The sequence below is a fragment of the Bos indicus x Bos taurus genome, chromosome 5 (genome assembly GCF_003369695.1).
Source record: "Bos indicus x Bos taurus breed Angus x Brahman F1 hybrid chromosome 5, Bos_hybrid_MaternalHap_v2.0, whole genome shotgun sequence".
Lineage (NCBI taxonomy): Eukaryota > Metazoa > Chordata > Mammalia > Artiodactyla > Bovidae > Bos > Bos indicus x Bos taurus.
The window spans coordinates 89,139,015-89,159,324 of record NC_040080.1 but is presented as its reverse complement, the minus strand read 5'-3'; the positions used below and the strand labels follow the sequence as shown (position 1 = coordinate 89,159,324).

Genomic DNA, 20,310 nt, shown 5'->3' with positions numbered 1-20,310 from the left:
TATCTATCTATATCTCTCTCTATATATCTATATATATGTATCACATCTTCTTTCTTTATCCATTCACCCATTGATGGACATTTAGGTTGCTTCCATGTTTTGTAAATAGTACTGTAAATAATGCTGCTATGAACATTAGGGTCACTTCCACCTGGCAGGGGTGTGGGGACAGGAGGAAGAGGCTCAGATGGAGAGGGAAGAGGGAGGTCTGGGGAGAAATCTCCAGAAAGAGGGCACAAGGAAGAACTCTCCACCCGCCAAAATACCACCACTTTCACACACTCCACATTCATGGCCACCATGCCAGTTTTCCACATGCTACCACCCACGCAGCCTGCAGCTTGAAAACTGAAAGCTTAAGAGTCAACGTATTTCTGAGTCCCAAGTCCTGTCTCTCGAGACACAAAAGGCAGTCAGACTGCAGACGGCTGCCCACTGGGTTGCAAGACCAGGCTGGAAGTACCCCATCAGATGCTGAAGGCAGACCTCTCTCTGTCCTTCTGTGAGGCAAGGGAATGTGGGCCAGAGAGTCAGAGGCCTTCGGTAACCAACCCCTCCTCTCTGGGCTCTGAGTGGGCTGACCCCATCTCCAAGGCTGCAAGTCTGGCCCCAGAGCCTCAGAGCTTCCGCGCCCTCTAGCGGCCTCTCTCCGTAACGCCCACACCCAGGCCTTCCACCCTCTTCAGGACTTCTTCCTCTGTCTTTCCGGCAGCATCCGGACCACAAGAGCTCCCTAGAGGTGCTGTTGGGTTGGGCCAGGCTCCTGAGGCCGCCCCCGGGGTGGTCCCAAGCTTTTAGTCACTTTTCTTTTGTTCGTATCTCTAGCCAGCTACCTGCCATTGGCCAGTACAGACTTCTGCTCTGAGGTGGGCCCACATGCGGATTGCCCCGGGGGAGGCCCACCTGAGGGAGGAGGGTCCGGTCTGCCCCGCCTTCCGAGGGGCCTGAGGCTCCAGATGGGAAGCCCTGTCAGTGTCTGATCACAGGGGACAGCATTCTCCAGGTAAACCCGTGGAGTTACCTCCATAACGTTTTTTAAATAGATCTCCCACTCCTCATATTTACGAGATAAAGAATTTCCCCTATTAAATTTGGGAAATATATTATTATTAAAAGGAACAGGAAGACACAGGATGCTCCTAAACGAGCTATTACTTGGAAGATTCAACAATTCTAATGAGAGAACACTCATGCTCTTCACCCCCTGGGACATCAGCACAAGTTGGGAATTGGTTGCAGTCTTCATTAATTCCTCTGATTTCTCCAGAACCTTTCCTTCAGGGAGAAATCTCTGGGCTCTGCAGGGACTGTGGGTGGTGACAGGTAACTCTGAGACTGAAAAGCTGGAGGAAAAGAGACAGGGGACAGAGATGAGAAGTGGTGATAAGGAGCAGCAGGAACGTCATGTTCAGTCTCAGGCTTAGAGTCTCAGTTCATCTCCAGCGAAGGTAAGGACCACCAGGAGCTGGCCCCACTGGCCTTGTCACGTCGTGTGGGAATGGAGGACAGCCAAACCACTGTGGCCACTTTCAGAGAAATAAAGAAGAGTGAGAGGGCATCTCTGGGAGACGGTTTGACATGGTACTTGTTGTGAAATGATGAACTTTTCAGAAAAGTGAAGACTGTTCTTTTGATTTTCAAGGACTTGCAGTTTTATGGTTGAAAGGAAAACTTGACATGGAGAACATCTAATGATTAAGAAAGAAGAGAAAGGAAAAATGTTAGACAGCAAGAAAAGGAGAGAGGGGGAAAGATACAAGGAGGAAGAGTACAGTTGATAACAACATCAGCTGCCTGGGTGTCAAAGGTGGTAACAGTGGGGAGAAATATGGCCAGGCTGTCAAGAAGCACTGGGCTTTTAGACAGAAATATCACTCATCAACAAGAGACTTCAGAATTAGAACGATCCAACTAATACCAACTGATACTCTTGATGAAAGTGAAAAAGGAGAGTGAAAAGTTGGCTTACATTCAGAAAACTAAGATCATGGCGTCTGGTCCCATCACTTCATGGCAAATAGATGGGGAAACAGTGGAAACAGTGGCTGACTTTATTTTTTCGGGCTCCAAAATCACTGCAGATGGTGATTGCAGCCATGAAATTAAAAGATGCTTGCTCCTTGGAAGAAAAGTTAAGACCAACGTAGACAGCATATTAAAAAGCAGAGACATTACTTTGCCAACAAAAGTCCATCTACTCAAAGGAATGATTTTTCCAGTAGTCATGTATGGATGTGAGAGTTGAACTATAAAGAAAGCTGAGTGCTGAAGAATTTATGCTTTTGAACTGTGGTGTTGGAGAAGACTTTTGAGAGTCTCTTGGACTGCAAGGAGATCCAACCAGTCCATCCTAAAGGAAATCAGTCCTGAATATTCATTGGAAGGACTGATGCTGAAGCTGAAACTCCAATACTTTGGCTACCTGTTACGAAGAACTGACTCATTTGAAAAGACCCCAATGCTGGGAAAGATTGGAGGCAGGAGGAGAAGGGGATGACAGAGGATGAGATAGCTGGAAGACATCACTGACTCAATGGACATGAGTTTGAGTAAACTCCACGAGTTGGTGATGGACAGGGAGGCCTGGCGTGCTGCGATTCATGGGGTCGCAAAGAGTTGGACATGACTGAGGGACTGAACTGAACTGAACTGAACATTTCAATAGCTAACTTGCAGCTTCCTTTCATTACCTAGGAATTTTAACAGCCACTCTATATTATTAGTGATAAATGGAACCAAGGCAAACAAAAATAACCCATACAGGATGACCTACTAGCAATAGGAACAAAGACAAGACTGAGAACCTAATTTCCCAATGTAAGTCTTTACTGGGAACTGATCCTTATGCTAAAAAATGTAAGTTACTCTGAACTTAAATTAAAAGTGGAAGAGGAATTAGACAATAAATATATTTTTATCACTCCTGGCCAACTCTTTTATATTCCATTCTGATGATATTATAGTTTATAATTTATATTCATTGTTTTATTATACCCATGATATTCCCAGCAAAAACAAGACCAGGAGCTGAGTGTGGCTCAGATCAGGAACTCCTTACTGCAAAATTCAGACTTAAATTGAAGAAAGTAGGGAAAACTGCTAGGTTATTCAGGTATGACCTAAAGCAAATCATTTATGATTATACAGTAGAAGTGACAAATAGATTCAAGGGATTAGTTCTGTTAGAGTGCCTGAAGAACTATGGATGGAGATTCGTAACATTGTGCAAGAGGCAGTGTTCAAAACCATCCCCAAGAGAAAGAAATGCAAAAAGGCAAAATGGCTGTCAGAGGAGGCCTCACAAATAGCTGAGAAAAGAAGAGAAGTGAAAGGCAAAGGAGAATAGGAAAGATATACCCATCTGAATTTGTAGAGTTCCAAAGAATAGCAAGGAGAGATAAGAAAGCCTTCCTAACTGAATGGTGCAAAGAAATAGAGGAAAACAATAGAATGGGAAAGACTAGAGATCTCTTCAAGAAAATTAGAGATACCAAGGGAACATTTCATGCAAAAATAGGCACAATAAAGGACAGAAATGGTATGGACCTAACAGAAGCAGAAGATATTAAAAAGAGGTGGCAAGAATACACAGAAGAACTATACAAAAAAGATCTTAATGATGGATAACATGATGGTGTGATCATTCACCTAGAGCCAGACATCCTGGAGCGTGAAGTCAAGAGTGCCTTAGGAAGCATCACTATGAACAAAGCTAGTAGAGGTGATAGAATTCCAGTTGAGCTATTTCAAATCCTAAAAGATGATCCTGTTAAAGTAATGCACTCAATATGCCAGCAAATTTGGAAAACTCAGCAGTGGCCACAGGACTGGAAATGATCAATTTTCATTCCAGTCCCAAAGAAGGGCAATGCCAAAGATTGTTCAAACTATTGCACAATTGCACTCATTTTACATGCTAGCAAGGTCATGCTCAAAATCCTCCAAGCTAGGCTTCAACAGTACATGAATCGAGAACTTCTAGATATACAAGTTGGATTTAGAAAAGGCAGAGAAACCAGAGATCAAATTGCCAACATCTGTTGGATCATAGAAAAAGTAAGAGGATTCCAGAAAAACATCTACTTCTGCTCTATTGACTATGCTAAAACCTTTGAATGTGTGGATCACAACAAACTATAGAAAATTTTTACAGAGATGGCAATACCAGACCACCTTAGCTGTCTCTGAGGAACCTATATGCAGGTCAAGAAGCAACAGTTAGAACCAAACATGAAACAATAAACAGGTTCAAAATTAGCAAAGGAGTGCGTCAAGGCTGTGTATCTTCACCCTGTTTATTTAACTTATATGCAGAGTACATCATGCGAAATGCCAGGCTGGAAGAATCACAAGCAGGGATCAAGATTGCTGGCAGAAATATCAATAACCTCAGATATGCAGATGACACCACCCTATGGCAGAAAGCAAAAAGGAACTAAAGAGCCTCTTGATGAAGGTGAAAGAAGAGACTGAAAAAGCTGGCTTGAAACTCAACATTCAAAAAACTAAGATCATGGCCTCTGGTCCCATCACTTTGAGAGTGTTAATGGTAGTCTTGGTAGGGAGGCCAGAAGACCCCAAGTGGCAGGAGGAAATAAAACTGCTAGTGGCAGACTATTTTTTTCTTTTCTCTTCTAATCTATGTTGTCATGGTGACACCTGATTCTGCCTGAACTTTATCTCAAACCTTGAGCTAACCAATGCATTTTTCTCATGGAAATATCTTTCTTCAGTTCAGTTCAGTTCAGTTGCTCAGTCGTGTCCGACTCTTTGCGACCCCATGAATCCCAGCATGCCAGGCCTCCCTGTCCATCACCAACTCCCGGAGTTCACACAAACTCATGTCCATCAAGTCAGTGATGCCATCCAGCCATCTCATCCTCTGTCATCCCCTTCTCCTCCTGCCCCCAATCCCTCTCAGCATCAGAGGCTTTTCCAATGAGTCAACTCTTCGCATGAGGTGGCCAAAGTACTGGAGTTTCAGCTTCAGCATCATTCCTTCCAAAGAAATCCCAGGGCTGATCTCCTTTAGAATGGACTGGTTGGATCTCCTTGCAATCCATGGGACTCTCAAGAGTCTTCTCCAACACCACAGTTCAAAAGCATCAATTCTTCGGCGCTCAGCCTTCTTCACAGTCCAACTCTTATATCCATACATGACCACTGGAAAAACCATAGCTTTGACTAGACGGACCTTTGTTGGCAAAATAATGTCTCTGCTTTTCAATATGCTATCTAGGTTGGTCATAACTTTCCTTCCAAGGAGTAAGCGTCTTTTAATATCATGGCTGCAGTCACTATCTGCAGTGATTTTGGAGCCCAAAAAAATAAAGTCTGACACTGTTTCCACCGTTTCCCCATCTATTTCCCATAAAGTGATGGGACCAGATGCCATGATCTTCGTTTTCTGAATGTTGAGCTTTAAGCCAACTTTTCCACTCTCCTTTTTCACTTTCATCAAGAGGCTTTTTAGTTCCTCTTCACTTTCTGCCATAAGGGTGGTGTCATCTGCATATCTGAGGTTATTGATATTTCTCCCGGCAATCTTGATTCCAGCTTGTGCTTCTTCCAGCCCAGCATTTCTCATGATGTACCCTGCATATTAGTTAAATAAGCAGGGTGAGAATATATAGCCTTGATGTACTCCTTTTCTTATTTGGAACCAGTATGTTGTTCCATGTCCAGTTCTAACTGTTGCTTCCTGACCTGCATATAAGCTATATTAATTTGCTATGTATTTGCTTGGAAATCTGCCTTTCTTTACAATTCATGTCAATTGCTTTATGCCTGGGGATGACTCATCTTGTGCCAATGCTATCTCAAAATGCATGTTGTGGGTGAGGGGCATGGTGCAACTCTCAATTTTGAGGTGTTTCCTTTCTCTAATTAGCAGTTTGCTAATAGATATATTACTCATAGCTAAAGACTAGTGATGGGGGACTCTTTCTGTCCCCTTCTGATGTCTATGTCAGAAGATTTCTCTATCTATTTTATACTTTAATAAAACTTTATTAAACAAAAAGCTCTGTACCATCAAGCTCATCACTGGCTCACGATCAAATTCTTTTCCTCCGGAGGCCAAGAATCCTGACATTGTTCACGGCTCATGGCAGCAAACTTTCAACTTCATGACATAGTTGGGGAAACAATGAAAACAGTGACAGACTTTATTTTATTTTGGGCTGCAAAATCACTACAGCCAGTGATTGTAGCCATGAAATTAAAAGACACTTGCTCCTTGGAAGAAAAGCTGTGACAAACCTAGACAGCATACTGAAAAGCAGAGACATTACTTTGCCAACAAAGATCCATAGAGTTAAAGCTCTGGTTTTTCCAGTAATCATGTATGGATGTGAGAGTTGGACTATAAAGAAAGCTGAGCACTGAAGAATTGATGCTTTTGAACTGTGGTGTTGGAGAAGACTCTTGCGAGTCCCTTGGACTGCAAGAAGATCCAACCAGCCAATCCTAAAGGAAATCAACCATGAATAGTCAGGAAATCAACCAGTCCTTCATTGGAAGGACTGATGCTGAAGCTGAAGCTGCAGTACTTTGGCCACCTCATGTGAAGAGCTGACTCATTGAAAAAGACTCTAATGTTGGGAAAGATTGAGGGCAGGAGGAGAAGGGGATGATAGAGGACTAGGTGGCTGGATGGCATCACTGACTCAATGGACATGAGTTTGAGCAAACTCTGGGAGATGGTGATGGACAGGGAAGGCTGGCATGCTGCAGTCCATGGTGTCACAATGAGTCAGACACAACTTAGTGACTGAACAACACCAACAACCAGAAGTCCTGATATTATAGGTCAGCATAATCTTAGTGTGCCCATGGTTTACTGGGGAAGAAAAAGGCAGAGATATATCTATCTAAGACATAATTTTTCAATATTCACTAAAATTTTTTTCCCAATCAAGTACCTACCCTCTGGCAGACACTGGCATGGGGACTAGGTAAATGTTATAGAGATAAGCAGGGCATTTCCACCCTCCTGCCTTGCCATTCTTTGTCATAGATATGGTGTAAATTCTGAAGTCCCTAACCTTCAGCCCTGTGTTTTTAAGAGAAACCTGTGTAGAATAGGGAGGTGGATGTGTTGTTGCTGTAGCTGCTTTTCATTAATGTAAGTAATGTTACAGAAGAACTGAAAAATAGAGAAAAGAATAATATCCACCATCCCACCATACTAAAGCAACTACTACTACCAATTTTACGTAATTTACTCTAGACTTTTGACAATTTTTTTGATTATCCAGGAATACATAACTTTGCATTCTTTTTCTTTTTTTTTTTTTGCATTCTTTTTCTATGGAGCTATGTTTTATAACCATCATTTTATTAATTCTAGAATAATACAACAAGAGGTTATCAGTATTTACTTGTGTCATCATTGGACAGCTATTAAGTAGTAGAGCTGGGCAGAGCTGTGAACCCACATGTGCTGCCCTCCAAAGATCTGAAATCACATGACACAGCTCCCTTCTCCAACCCCATCTCGTACCACTCTCTACTTTCTACACGGCCGATCTTCTTTGAGCTCTTCAAACATACTACACTCTCCAGTTAGGAATTATAGGAATAGAAACCAGACAGAGTGACAGAAATAGAAAAATGACAGCTCTTAGGAATCAAGTGAAAATTTTATGGTTAAAAATATTCTTTAGTCACAACTGGTTTAACGATTTCATGTAAATTGTGTCATAAACTGAAGACAGATTACTACGTGCTCTTTTGGGTCCTTTCTCTTCTGAGCATTAGCCCCACCTTGACCACCCCTGCCTCCTCCCAGACTTACCAAATAAAACACAAAGCTCAGATAAGCTACACTGACCACTGCAGCCACCACGTACAATGCCACGTGCCCTAGACCCTGCACATAAACCATGACAAAGTACATGTTGATTAAACAGATGATAAGGACCATGATACTGCCTACAATCCTCCAGCCTCTGTCAAAAGATCAGCACAGTTATTGGTGGAATAGTCCAACCTCTCCACAAACAGAAAAAGACACTGTGTTTTTGGGGATTACAGGACAGGAGGAAGCAGCATTTCAAAATAATCTGAAAATTGCTTCTTATGTCCCAAATTAGGTTAAATGAGCCAAAGTTACACAATGATAGGGAGAAAGAGGAAAAGAAAAACACTATCAAATAATCTCTATTATTTAAGTCCTTACAAAGGCAACAAGCCTACAACTGAAAAAGTAATGAGTCCCCAGAGATCCAACAATTCGTTTCAAATATCCCACATTCTTTAGCTAATAAAAGGTATTAGCTTATGCCTCTCTCGTCGAGATCATTTAACATGGAATTAAGATGCTTTAACTTTCAGTGGCTGAAGTTGAAGATTTAAAGCCTTAAAAGCTGAAAAACTCCCAGAAATAAAAAATTGTGCTTTCCCTCCTTTGTTACATTCACTATCTCTATTTTCTTTTCTTTAATTTTTAAAAAATAGACATATAGTTGATTTACAATGTTGTGTTTATTTATTTTGAATTTTTGGTCACACCCTGTTGGTCCCTGTGGGACCTTAGTCCCCTGACCTGGGATTGAACTGGCACCCCCTGCACTGGAAGGCAGAGTCTCAACCACTGGACCACGAGGGAAGCCCCCAGCAGTCTCTGTTTTCTAAGTCAGAGATTAAAGGGGCAGCTCTAGCAGTCGCCTCTTCAAGCATATAGTTCCCCTAAGATGGATTTTCTGACTGGCCTGTTTGATGAAGATACCATTTCCCCCCACATCTCTGGGAACTAAAAGAAGTGCACTCACAATCCATTGGCAAATTTGCTCATCACCGGCTGCAAGCTCCTAAACGTGAGGATGGATATGAGAGCAAAAGGAAGCTGCAAAAGAAAAAACTAAGATCACATAGGGCTACTGGGAGTCCTGTAACACCCAGAGGGCAGCACTTTAGCAAAAGGGAACCACAGACCCTGCCTCATCTACTCTGTGAGAAATGATTCCTGTCATCGCAACATGCTGGAGGGTTATGTGGAAATGTGTAGCATGAACCTAGCATCAATTATGCTCACAATGTCTAGAAAATTTATATCTGCCTTGTCTTCTTAATCTCCATAATACCCAACAGTCTCCTTTACATTATTTAATGTTTGCTTGGATTAATGAATAATAATTTTGTGTTCTATATGTAATTACAGCTTATAATTCCCATTCAACAGGCTTAGGAAAAAAACAAGCCACTTCTAAAAGCCTTTTAGATTCCAGAGACTTCATATGCGTTCACCATAGACCAAGACTGTGCCTCTTTCTTCCTCTGAATTTTCCCCACACCCACACTAGGCTTGGTACCTAAGGGCAATACAGAATGCCTCCTGACTCAATGGGATGTGAGTTTCCCCAGTTCCCTCCTCACCTGTAAGCTCTGAAGAACATTCAGGATGTCATTCATCCCTGTTAGATGCTCCACATCTTGGAAGATGGCCACAAACCCAATGGGGATGATGGCAATAGAGCGGGTCAGACTCACTCAGGCAAAGCATGACCATTTTAGGTTTAGGAATCCCTGGAAGAAAACACAGAAGCAGGATGAATGTCTGGAAGAGGAAACAGAAAAAGGTCTGGGGAGGTTCAGGAAAATCTTAGAGGCATGGAATTAAGAAGGGACAAAAGGGCAACGTCCCCTTCCTCTTGTCCATCCCAGTCACAGCAGCACGTACCTCCATGACAAACTGCCCGGAATAGGTTCCTGTCATGGTGGAGCTCTGCCCCGCAGCCAGGATCCCCACCACCCAGATGCAGAGAGCAGAAGGCCTGAAGTAACACCCCAGCACAACCCCCTGGAGAGGTAAGGGAGAGAGATCATCTGAGACAACACCCCAAACATATCCTTGGTGTCACTTCTCCCCATTCCTGGCTATGCACCCACCTCTACCAAGCGCTGTGCTGGCACTGTCCCAGAAGCTAGACTCGGGTCCTGACCTCATTCTAGAGGCTTTCAACCTAAATTCTGCTGGATGGGCCCCCATTCCTCCTCAGCCTAGTCCCTTCTCTTCTCTAGGCTTCTAAAGCCTTTATCCTCAGCTCATATGTAAACTATTAAAAAAAAGTTTACAACACATTTCCCAAATCATATTCCTTAACACAGTATTCTTGAAGATGGTCATAGGAATGGAGAGAAAGTGCAAATGAATTCTGGAGACGCTACATACTATATATTCTACTCTGGGAGGTTTACAGTGTAACCAGGATAAAAGGGACAAAGAGATCCCAATAAAGACCACTTTACTGGGACTTTCTTGGTAGTCCACTGGTTAAGACTTCATGCCCCCAATATAGGAGGTAGGGGGTGTTCAAACCCTGGTCAGGGAACTCAATCCCACATGCCACACAGTGTGGCCAAAATAAATAAATAAATAAAGTCTCCAGCCACTGTGGCTGGGTGGGGAATACATATTAAAAAAAAGAATACTAAGAGCGCTTTCTTTACTCACCCCAATTAAAACCTAGAGAACAGTGTACTATCAACACAAGTTTGGGAATTGCTGATACAATCGATTCATCTTTTTGGCTGATCCTCTAATCCCTTCCACGTAATCCAAAATCCTGTTTGGCATCCGAATCTCTGAAAACAGATACTCCAGAGAAGATATGCTGAGCTCTGAAGTGAACCCGTGGAAAAGACCAGATACTAGGCTGAGAATATTGATCCAGGAGCAAAGATCAGAAATTTGAACAGGTTTATGCCTTTGTAGATGTCCACAGCTAGTGTTGGGTTATCATCAGGGAAAAGGTGAGTGTGGGGACTGCTGCTGTTTTTACAGACTGCAATCTGGTACCAAAGCAGTTTAGGAACAGCTTTTAATTTTGAATCCAGGACTCAGAGAAGAAGACCTCTCCTATAGATCACATACCGGTCATCTAAGAGATGGATGCTGGAGGTGAGACACTGGACATGCATTGATGACAGAAGAGACTGGCAGCAGTGTCACTGAGGTCTTCCTCTGTAATTTTTCTATACCCTCACATCATCAAAAACTTCCTGAGTTAGAATGTGCATGGTAATACATGAATGCTGGGTCATTTTAAATGATGACAGGAGCTGAGGGCCCTTAGAAGGCTTCAGATATGAGAGGGCACCCAGAATAGGGAGTCCTTAGTCAGAGCAGAGCCAGGAGTCAGAGGTCCTATGATGGGAAACTAAAGAGCGAGCAAAACTAGATTGGCAATCAGGAGTCAGGAGGACAGAGAATTCAGTGTGATAAAACAGCCTGTCTAGCCACAGATTCTATTTCCTGTGTGTTGGCTCCTCCCAACCTGTCACCAAAAGGCAGGACTGGAAAGCAACCAGTATTTAGAAGGGAAAGGGGATGAGAAAGAGTCAGACATAAAGCCACTAACAACAGCTTGAGACAGTCCTTGTCTGAGGAAAACTCCTTTCCCAGTCCAAAGCTGGGAATGATGGGTCTGGACTTGGCCACAGCCCCAGACTGTAAACACAGCTAGTGCAGTGACTTAGGGGCAGCACTGACATCTATTCCTGAGCTCTAAGTCACTGTCACATTTTCCTGCCCCAAGGCGGCCTCTTCTTTACCCTCACATTCATTACTACCCAGTTGGTTTTCTCAAAAAATGCTTCGGCAAATACTGAGGTAACAAAGATGGTGATAAAGGAAACAGAGCAATGCAGGATTCAGTGAAGAAGTACTTATAGGCTTATCGAACTTCCTGCTTATTGGCTCAGTCTACCTGTCTGTACTAGAGAGATAATAGTGACGGTCATTTTTTGACTAGTTGGAACAAGTTTCCTTGTGATATTTCATGAGTTGGAGTCAGCTGAAAGTCTTAGAGGGCAAACAACCGATCACGTGAAATGTGGGACTCCACTTATATCCTGGTTCACTGAGTAAGAAGTCATGACCCTTTGATGACATCACATATCCAAAATAGGAAAAAAGAGACTGAGTGACTGCCCTCAGTTACTGTGGCTGGAAGAACCACTGACCTACATAAACAACCTGATTTCAGGGGGAAATGACCTTAATTAAACAAGTCTCTGAAATCTCCCAGCAAATGATTGTGTTGGACTGACTGGTAAAAGCCAAGTTGGGCTCTTTCCTCCTGACCTCCACAAGGCCACTTAGACTTCTGAGATTTAAGGAAAAATGACATTGTGCCCCACAGATTTTTTAAGAAGGACTTTAGTCCTTTCTGTATGGGGTCACTTATCTCTGGTCACCTTGGTGGTAAAAACAGAGTCCAAGTATGTCGAGTCCAACTGTGGAAAAACGCCGTGCTCCTCCAGGGCTCCAACAATTGTAAACTAAGGGCGTGTCCCTTGTAACGAAAGGAAGAGAGGCCATGAACTACATAAGTCACTGAGATAAGATAGGTCTTGCTCACCTTGACTAAGGCAGAATGCAGGTGGAGGTTGCGTGTCGTGATCATGGTGCCCACGGTGGCCACAGCCTGCATGATCTATGGGGTGCGACAGCCTGAACAGGATGGCAGGAATAGACCTTGGAGACCTTGGAGGACCTGGGTCTGGCTGGGTTTGACTGTAGCATACTACATACAAACAACAGCTATTAGCTTTTTCTGGAACATGAGACCAGGGAGTAACACAGTACTAGTGAATGCTGAATTCTTTACTTCATCAATTCCCCCTTCATCAACAACTACATAGGAAATGAGGAACACAGAACCATCCAAAGAAACCAAGCAGCACAAGGTCAGAGAGTTTAGGACTCGGGTATCCAGACATTTCACATTATATTTTAGATATACAAAATAGATGTGTAGAGAATTTAATTAATATTCTAAAAAAATAAAATGGCTGCTAACGGCTTTATTGATATTAGTGTCACAATAACTCCAGTGAGACACACCTTAGAATATAGTCAATTTTTGATTACCCACACTAATCATGCTTCTGTGCTCACCTATATATAGAAAAATCACGCTTGCCACTAGCATCTGCTGAGACTCACTCAGAGGCACTTCTCATACACCCTTTTTCCTGGTTCAGCATTTCTCTTGGAAGCCTTAGACATTGCTGTATCATCTACTCACAGAGTAGACACATTTTCAAAAGCTTAACTAGGCCAATAAACAGAAATCAGTTTATAATAATTAGACTTAGAATGGTGCTGGGTTTCACCTCACTGCATGACATCTAATAGAGTGTCACGACTGGGGCACAAACCAGGAAACACACCCTATATTCCCTCTAGTTCATTAACTGCTACAATACAGACAAAGACCAAGCTGCAATTACTGTCAACCAGGATGAGCAAAAACAGAACCCATCAACGTGACAGCCAAGAATGACCTTGCAGCTTCTCTCCTAACCCTTTCTAAGGCTGTTCTGTTGTTGGGCTATTCTTTATTGTCTCCTGTTTATAAAAGAGAAACTTAGACTCGGTGAGTTTTAAGTCAGTTACTCAAGGTCATGATTTGAACCCAAGTCTGCTTGACTCCAAACCTCCTGCATCGTTTACTGTCTCACAGTGCTTTCCCAAATACTTTCTGAGTGAACTGTTTATCTGACAATCTTGGCTGAGCATCAACAGGAGAACTATCCCTGGTAAACTCTTCTGGAACAGTAGGAGAGGGCTCAGGACTTCTTGGGGAAATGGTTGTACTCTGAGGTCATGCACATTCCTGAAGCAGTCACTCATGTCAGACTATTTTCACTGTCCAAGAAAAGGAGACTTGGAAATCCTAATAAGCAATGTACATCATCTACTCTATGAGAGATGCCATAGAGAAAGATCTGAATTAACTCAGATCCCACTGTCCTGGGAAGTCATTCTTTTGACTTCCTTGGACAAGTGGCCTAGTGACTGTTAATAAAGCCGTTTTAAAACTTTGCCCAGTCTCTGATCAGTTTGTTGGAAACTGAGGATACTTTCTTTTTCTTGTTTCTCCTGCATTATGTTCCCTATATAGGTCAAATGCCCCATTTACCTCACGTAACTCTAGATTTTTTAGAAACATCTACCCTTGCATAGGATTATTTTCTCTCAGTTATTGCAGAAAGATAATACCAAATAGACAGGAAAACCTCCATAAGTACTTGCAGAATAAATAAATAAGTTATAATAATAACTTTCCAACAATAAATTGCCATGGAAAATTTTAGCAACTGAAATTAATGCTTGGGATAGAGAATGAGACATTTAAATGATTCCTAAAAGGAAGAAAGCATCTCTGGTTCCTCCCCTAACTGAGGGAGTATTGAAATATTGCTATTCAGAGCTTGAGATGGAACCATGATTAAGATTGGAGGTGGAAGTCAAAGAGGGTGTGTGTGTGTGTGTGTGTGTGTGTGTGTGTGTGTGTGTGTCTGTGTTAGTCTGGAGAAACCAGAAGGCCCAACATAATGTAGAGTTTTCTCAGTTTTGAAGTTAAGAAAGGTGCCATTCCACATTAGCGGCTGGCAGCAGGAATGCAGGGTGTTTGTGTTCTTTTCCTGGTCCTACCTCTCCTTCTGGTCTTGAGCTGACATCATGCAGACCCCCTGGTCACAGGGGATGTATAGGCATAGAGCAAATAGAGTACTTTCATATGTTTTTGAACATATTTTGTCTTCTATGTACTAATGACATCTTTTTTAAGCATTTATTTATTTTTAATTGAAGGATAATTGCTTTACAATATTGCTTTGGTTCCTGTCATACATCAACATGAATTAGCCATGGGTATACATATGTCCCCTCCCTTGTGAACCTCCCTCCCACTTCCGACCTTTTCCCACCCCTCTAGGTTGTTACAGAGCCTCCGTTTGAGTTCCCTGATTCATACGGCAAATTTCCATTGGCTACTAGTGACGTCTTAAAAAGCTAGGGAGGTACTTGAAATGAGAGTGAAATAGGACTCTATGTTTAGCAAAGAGATGGAGCAAGAGAAGAAGCCAGTAAAACTAACCAAATCAACAAACCAGTCCACTGACTCAAAACTTTTCAAATCTGGACTCTGAATCAATGCTTATGATCAGAAAATTATCATTGCTCTTGTTAACCAGTGAATTTGACCTTGATCCCTGGTAAAATTCTTAAATAGATGTTTTGCAGAACATTTGGAATTCTCAAAGGACGTATCATCAGGAGCTATATAAAGCAAATCACAGTGTGAAACTTCACATAATGTCTTCTATTGATAGTATTAATAATAATTTAGTAGATCAAAACCAATCTAGTAAATCAGGAGAAAGGAGTAGAAAAAGGGGATATCAGTTCCAGTAAGCGTCATAGAAAGGATGATGACTATGAGGTTAAAGAGAATACTCTTAGTTTGGCTACTATAACCAAAATTATTCATTAATAACCCTTTGAAAGTCTGAGAAAGACTTCTAGTGAAAAGGAGAAGGCTTTATAGATCTTGTCTTCTCCTGTTTTAGCAGTGTCTTTGATAGCCATAGCAAACATGCATGGCTTATCAAACTTCAGATGATGTGAATCAAAGAAGGAAAGCAATATTATAGATAATAAAATTATAATTCAAAATATTCTTGTCTTTTGGAACGCTAGACTAAAAAACAAGATGAAATTTAGCAAGGGCGCATATACAATCCACATGTAGACTTCAACAGTCAGCTGAAAAAATACAGGAAGGTTAAGACCTGATTTGGTAGCCATTCATGTGGAAAAGATTTGAGGCTTTTTTCAAGAATTTTTGGATTATCATGAATTAGGATTTAGTAGGTATAAAGTACGGGCTTCCCAGATGGCTTAGTGGTAAAGAATCTGCCTGCCAATGCAGGAGATGTGAGTTCGATCCCTGGGTCAGGAAGATCCCCTGGAGGAGGAAATGGCAACCCACTCCAGTATTCTTGCCTGGGAAATTCTACGGACAGAGGAGCATGGCAGGCTTTAGCCTGTGGGGTTGGAAAGAGCTGGACACGACTGAGCACACAGGCACACACGTATAAAGTATGAGGAATATCTGAAGAATGTGGAGATATTTAATCAGGAAAAGACAAAACAAATGGAAGATGTGATAGCTGTCTTAATACTGTTGTTCAGTTCCTCAGTCGTGTCTGACTCTTAGAGATCCCATGTACTGCAGCACACCAAGCTTCCCTGTCCTTCACCATCTCCTGGAGTTTGCTCAAACTCATGTCCATTGAGTCTGTGATGCCATCCAACCATCTCATCCTCTGTTGTCCCCTTCTCGTCCTGCCTTAAGTCTTTCCCAGCTTCAGGGTCTTTTCCAATGAGTCTTCAGTATTGGAGGGATTCTTATGAAGAAGAGGGATTATAGGACTAAGGGGGTGTTTGTGGTGGAAAATCCAAACCCACCTACCTGTGCTGGTTTTATAGAGGTGATTCCTATCGGGTTAACAGTTGTTATTTACAGCATGGTTTCTGAGTATGAAAATAAACTAAGGCTCCCTGAAGAGGGTCAGATTGGGGTAAATGAAGTTTCTTCCTAGAGCCTCCAGAAGAATGTTGGCAAATATGGGCCCCATTCATTGGAATTTCCTGGAACTAACACAGACATTAGAAAAATATGGCAAGCTTCCAGATTTGTTTAGCTTGGGTCACAGGTGGTTCTCTCTGTAGGTAGAGAGTAGTGTGGGTCCAGATGACTTCTAGGTACTCAGATTCAGTAGAGAAGGAAACCTGACCTGCTTTGGGCTTGGAGTCAACATCTTCTCTCCTGATTGTCTTACCCCTGGACTAAATTCTTCTGCCAGCTTACAGGTCTGTGGACGTTCTTCTCTTCTATGAGCCTTATTCTCTCCTATGAAGGCTCCATGTATTGGCTTCTCCCCAACCCTGGATACTCACAGAAGACTGTTGACTCTATTCTATATATGCTGCTATCAACAAGACAGACTCCTTTTCTTGTAGGGGTTGAAGAAAAGCCTCCCTAGGGAGGAGATGTATCTTGGAGTCAACCAGATCAGCTGCAGCTATGTTTTTGTTCCAGGGGAATGTTTTGGTTCATTAGGGAACACATCTAAGTGTTTCACTCAAATGTAATGACCTTTTCCTTATTAGACAGAGAAAGACTAGAAAGAATAGACAACATTAAACCCAATATTTATCTAATAGTTTATAATTCACAAAGCAAATATTCACTTATTTAATAACTATCTGATATTCTGAATGAACCCCAAGGTGAAATGTGAGTATGCTGTGATTTGTTCTTGCCTCACTGGGATGGATTACCCCTAAGGTCAATAGTAGTCTTTCTACTCTGGAAGGGGTTAGGACCTGGGTCCTGCTTTAGTCTCTTAGCAGAGAGGAGGAAGGAGAAGATGGCTATATAATTCTGTAGATTATTTAGTTCTGTTTAGTTTTTAGCATTCAGTTCAGTTCAGTTGCTCAGTCGTGTCCGATTCTTTGTGACCCCATGAACCGCAGCACACCAGGCCTCTCTGTCCATCACCAACTCCCGGAGTTCACTCAGCCTCACATTCATCAAATCAGTGATGCCATCCAGCCATCTCATCCTCTGTTGTCCCCTTCTCCTCCTGTCCCCAATCCCTCCCAGCATCAGAGTCTTTTCCAATGAGTCAGCTCTTCACATGAGGTGGCCAAAGTACTGGAGTTTCAGCTTTAGCATCATTCCTTCCAAAGAAATCCCAGGCCTGATCTTCAGAATGGGCTGGTTGGATCTCCTTGCAGTCCAAGGGACTCTCAAGAGTCTTCTCCAACACCACAGTTCAAAAGCATCAATTCTTCAGAGCTCAGCTTTCTTCACAGTCCAACTCTCACATCCATACATGACCACTGGAAAAACCATAGCCTTGACTAGACCAACCTTTGTTGGCAAAGTAATGTCTCTGCTTTTGAATATGCTATCTAGGTTTGTCATAACTTTCTTCCAAGGAGTAAGCGTCTTTTAATTTCATGGCTGCAATCACCATCTGCAGTGAATTTGGAGCCCCCCAAAATAAAGTCTGACACTGTTTCCACTGTTTCTCCATCTATTTCCCATAAAGTGGTGGGACCAGATGCCATGATCTTCGTTTTCTGAATGTTGAGCTTTAAGCCAACTTTTTCACTCTCCACTTTCACTTTCATCAAGAGGCTTTTTAATTCCTCTTCACTTTCTGCCATAAGGGTGGTGTCATCTGCATATCTGAGCTTATTGATATTTCTCCCAGCAATCTGGATTTCCAGCTTGTGCTTCTTCCAGCCCAGCGTTTCTCATGATGTACTCTGCATATAAGTTAAATAAGCAGGGTGACAATGTACAGTCTTGACGTACTCCTTTTCCTATTTGGAACCAGTCTGTTGTTCCATGTCCAGTTCTAACTGTTGCTTCCTGACCTGCATATAGGTTTCTCAAGAGGCAGGTCAGGTGGTCTGGTATTCCCATCTCTTTCAGAATTTTCCACAGTTTAGTGTGATCCACACAGGCAAAGGCTTTGGCATAGTCAATAAATCAGAAATAGATGTTTTTATGGAACTCTCTTGCTTTTTTGATGATCCAGCAGATGTTGGCAATTTGATCTCTGGTTCCACTGCCTTTCTTAAAACCAGCTTGAACATTAGGAAGTTCATGGTTCTCATATTGCTGAAGCCTGGCTTGGAGAATTTTGACCATTACTTTACTAGCATGTAAGGTGAGTGCAATTGTACGGTAGTTTGAGCATTCTTTGGCATTGCCTTTCTTTGGGATTGGAGTGAAAACTGACCTTTTCTAGTCCTGTGGCCCCTGCTGAGTTTTCCAGATTTGCTGGCATATTGAGTGCAGCACTTTCACAGCATCATCTTTTAGGATTTGAAATAGCTCAACTGGAATTCCATCACCTCCACTAGCTTTGTTCGTAGTGATGCTTTCTAAGGCCCACTTGACTTCACATTCCAGGATGTCTGGCTAGAGGTCAGTGATCACACCGTCGTGATTATGTAGGTCATGAAGATCTTTTTGTATATTTCTTCTGTGTATTCCTGCCACCTCTTCTTAATATCTTCTGCTTCTGTTAGGTCCATACCATTTCTGTCCTTTATTGAGCCCATCTTCGCATGAAATGTTCCCTTGGTATCTCTAATTTTCTGGAAGAGATCTCTAGTCTTTCCCATTCTATTGTTTTCCTCTATTCCTTTGCATTGATCACTGAGGAAGGCTTTCTTATCTCTTCTTGCTATTCTTTGGAACTCTGCATTCAGATGCTTATATCTTTCCTTTTCTCCTTTGCTTTTTGCTTCTCTTCTTTTCACAGCTATTTGTAAGGCCTCCTCAGACAGCCATTTTACTTTTTTGCATTTCTTTTCCATGGGGATGGTCTTGATCCCTGTCTCCTGTACAATGTCATGAACCTCATTCCATAGTTCATCAGGCACTCTATCTATCAGATCTAGTCCCTTAAATCTATTTCTCAGTTCCACTGTATAATCATAAGGGATTTGATTTAGGTCATACCTGAATGGTCTAGTGGTTTTCCTTACTTTCTTCAATTTCAGTCTGAATTTGGCAATAACAGATGTTTTGTAATGTTTTTAACATTAGAGATTTATATAAACCATTTCGGTCCCCTTAAAAAGAATACAAGTAAATAGTAGAATGAAGCTAAATGACAGATGTAAAGAAGAGAGCCTGCTGTAGAAATACAGCACTGAGTTCCTTCTACATAAAAGCAGAGAATAAAGGTTGGCCAGTAGGAGGACAGCACAGGGTCACAGCAGAGGTTGAATTTCCCTATTAACAGATTAGGATGGCTCCTCCTGGAATAAATTGGGTAAGTGTCTTACTTTGACAGGTCAAAGGCAGAGTGGAAAGACTTGAACAAGGAAAAGGTAACCTGCAAGGAAGTTCCTAACATATTGTCTTTCAGAAAATATTAATAGCTTAGAATAAAGTATGACTGCCTAGGTTTTGGGTTGTGAAGAGCCTGAGAGAGATGCCAGATGACAAAGAAAAGAGTAAGAGACTTTTCTAAGTACAGAGGAAATCCAATATTTTAAACTTAGGATTTATTATATAGTAATAATAGTAATAAAAAATCCACCTTGTGTTTAAAAGTTTAATTTCAGCATTTTTTTCTGAGGTGCTTTTTTTAATCAAGTTTTTATTTTTAAAATTTTTATCTTATATTAAACTATAGTTGATTTACAATGCTGTGTAAATTTCAGAAAAGTGATTCAGTTATACAGATACATATATTTATTCTTTTTCAAATTCATTTCCCATTTATTATAGAATATTGAGCAGGGTTCCCTATGCTCTACCTTAGGTCCTTTTTGGTTATCTATGTTAAATACAGTATTGTGTATATAGCGACCACAAACTCCCAATTGACTCATTGGAAAAGATCCTGGTGCTGGGAAAGATTGAAGGCAGGAGGCGAAGGGGACAACAGAGGAAGAGCTGGTTGGATGGCATCATCGAC

At 41.8% G+C, this 20,310-nt stretch overlaps 1 pseudogene; it reads right to left on the bottom strand.

Annotated features, from left to right (window-relative positions):
- Positions 1–635: 635 nt before the first annotated feature.
- Positions 636–13,455, bottom strand: LOC113893572 (annotated as a pseudogene).
- Positions 13,456–20,310: the final 6,855 nt, after the last annotated feature.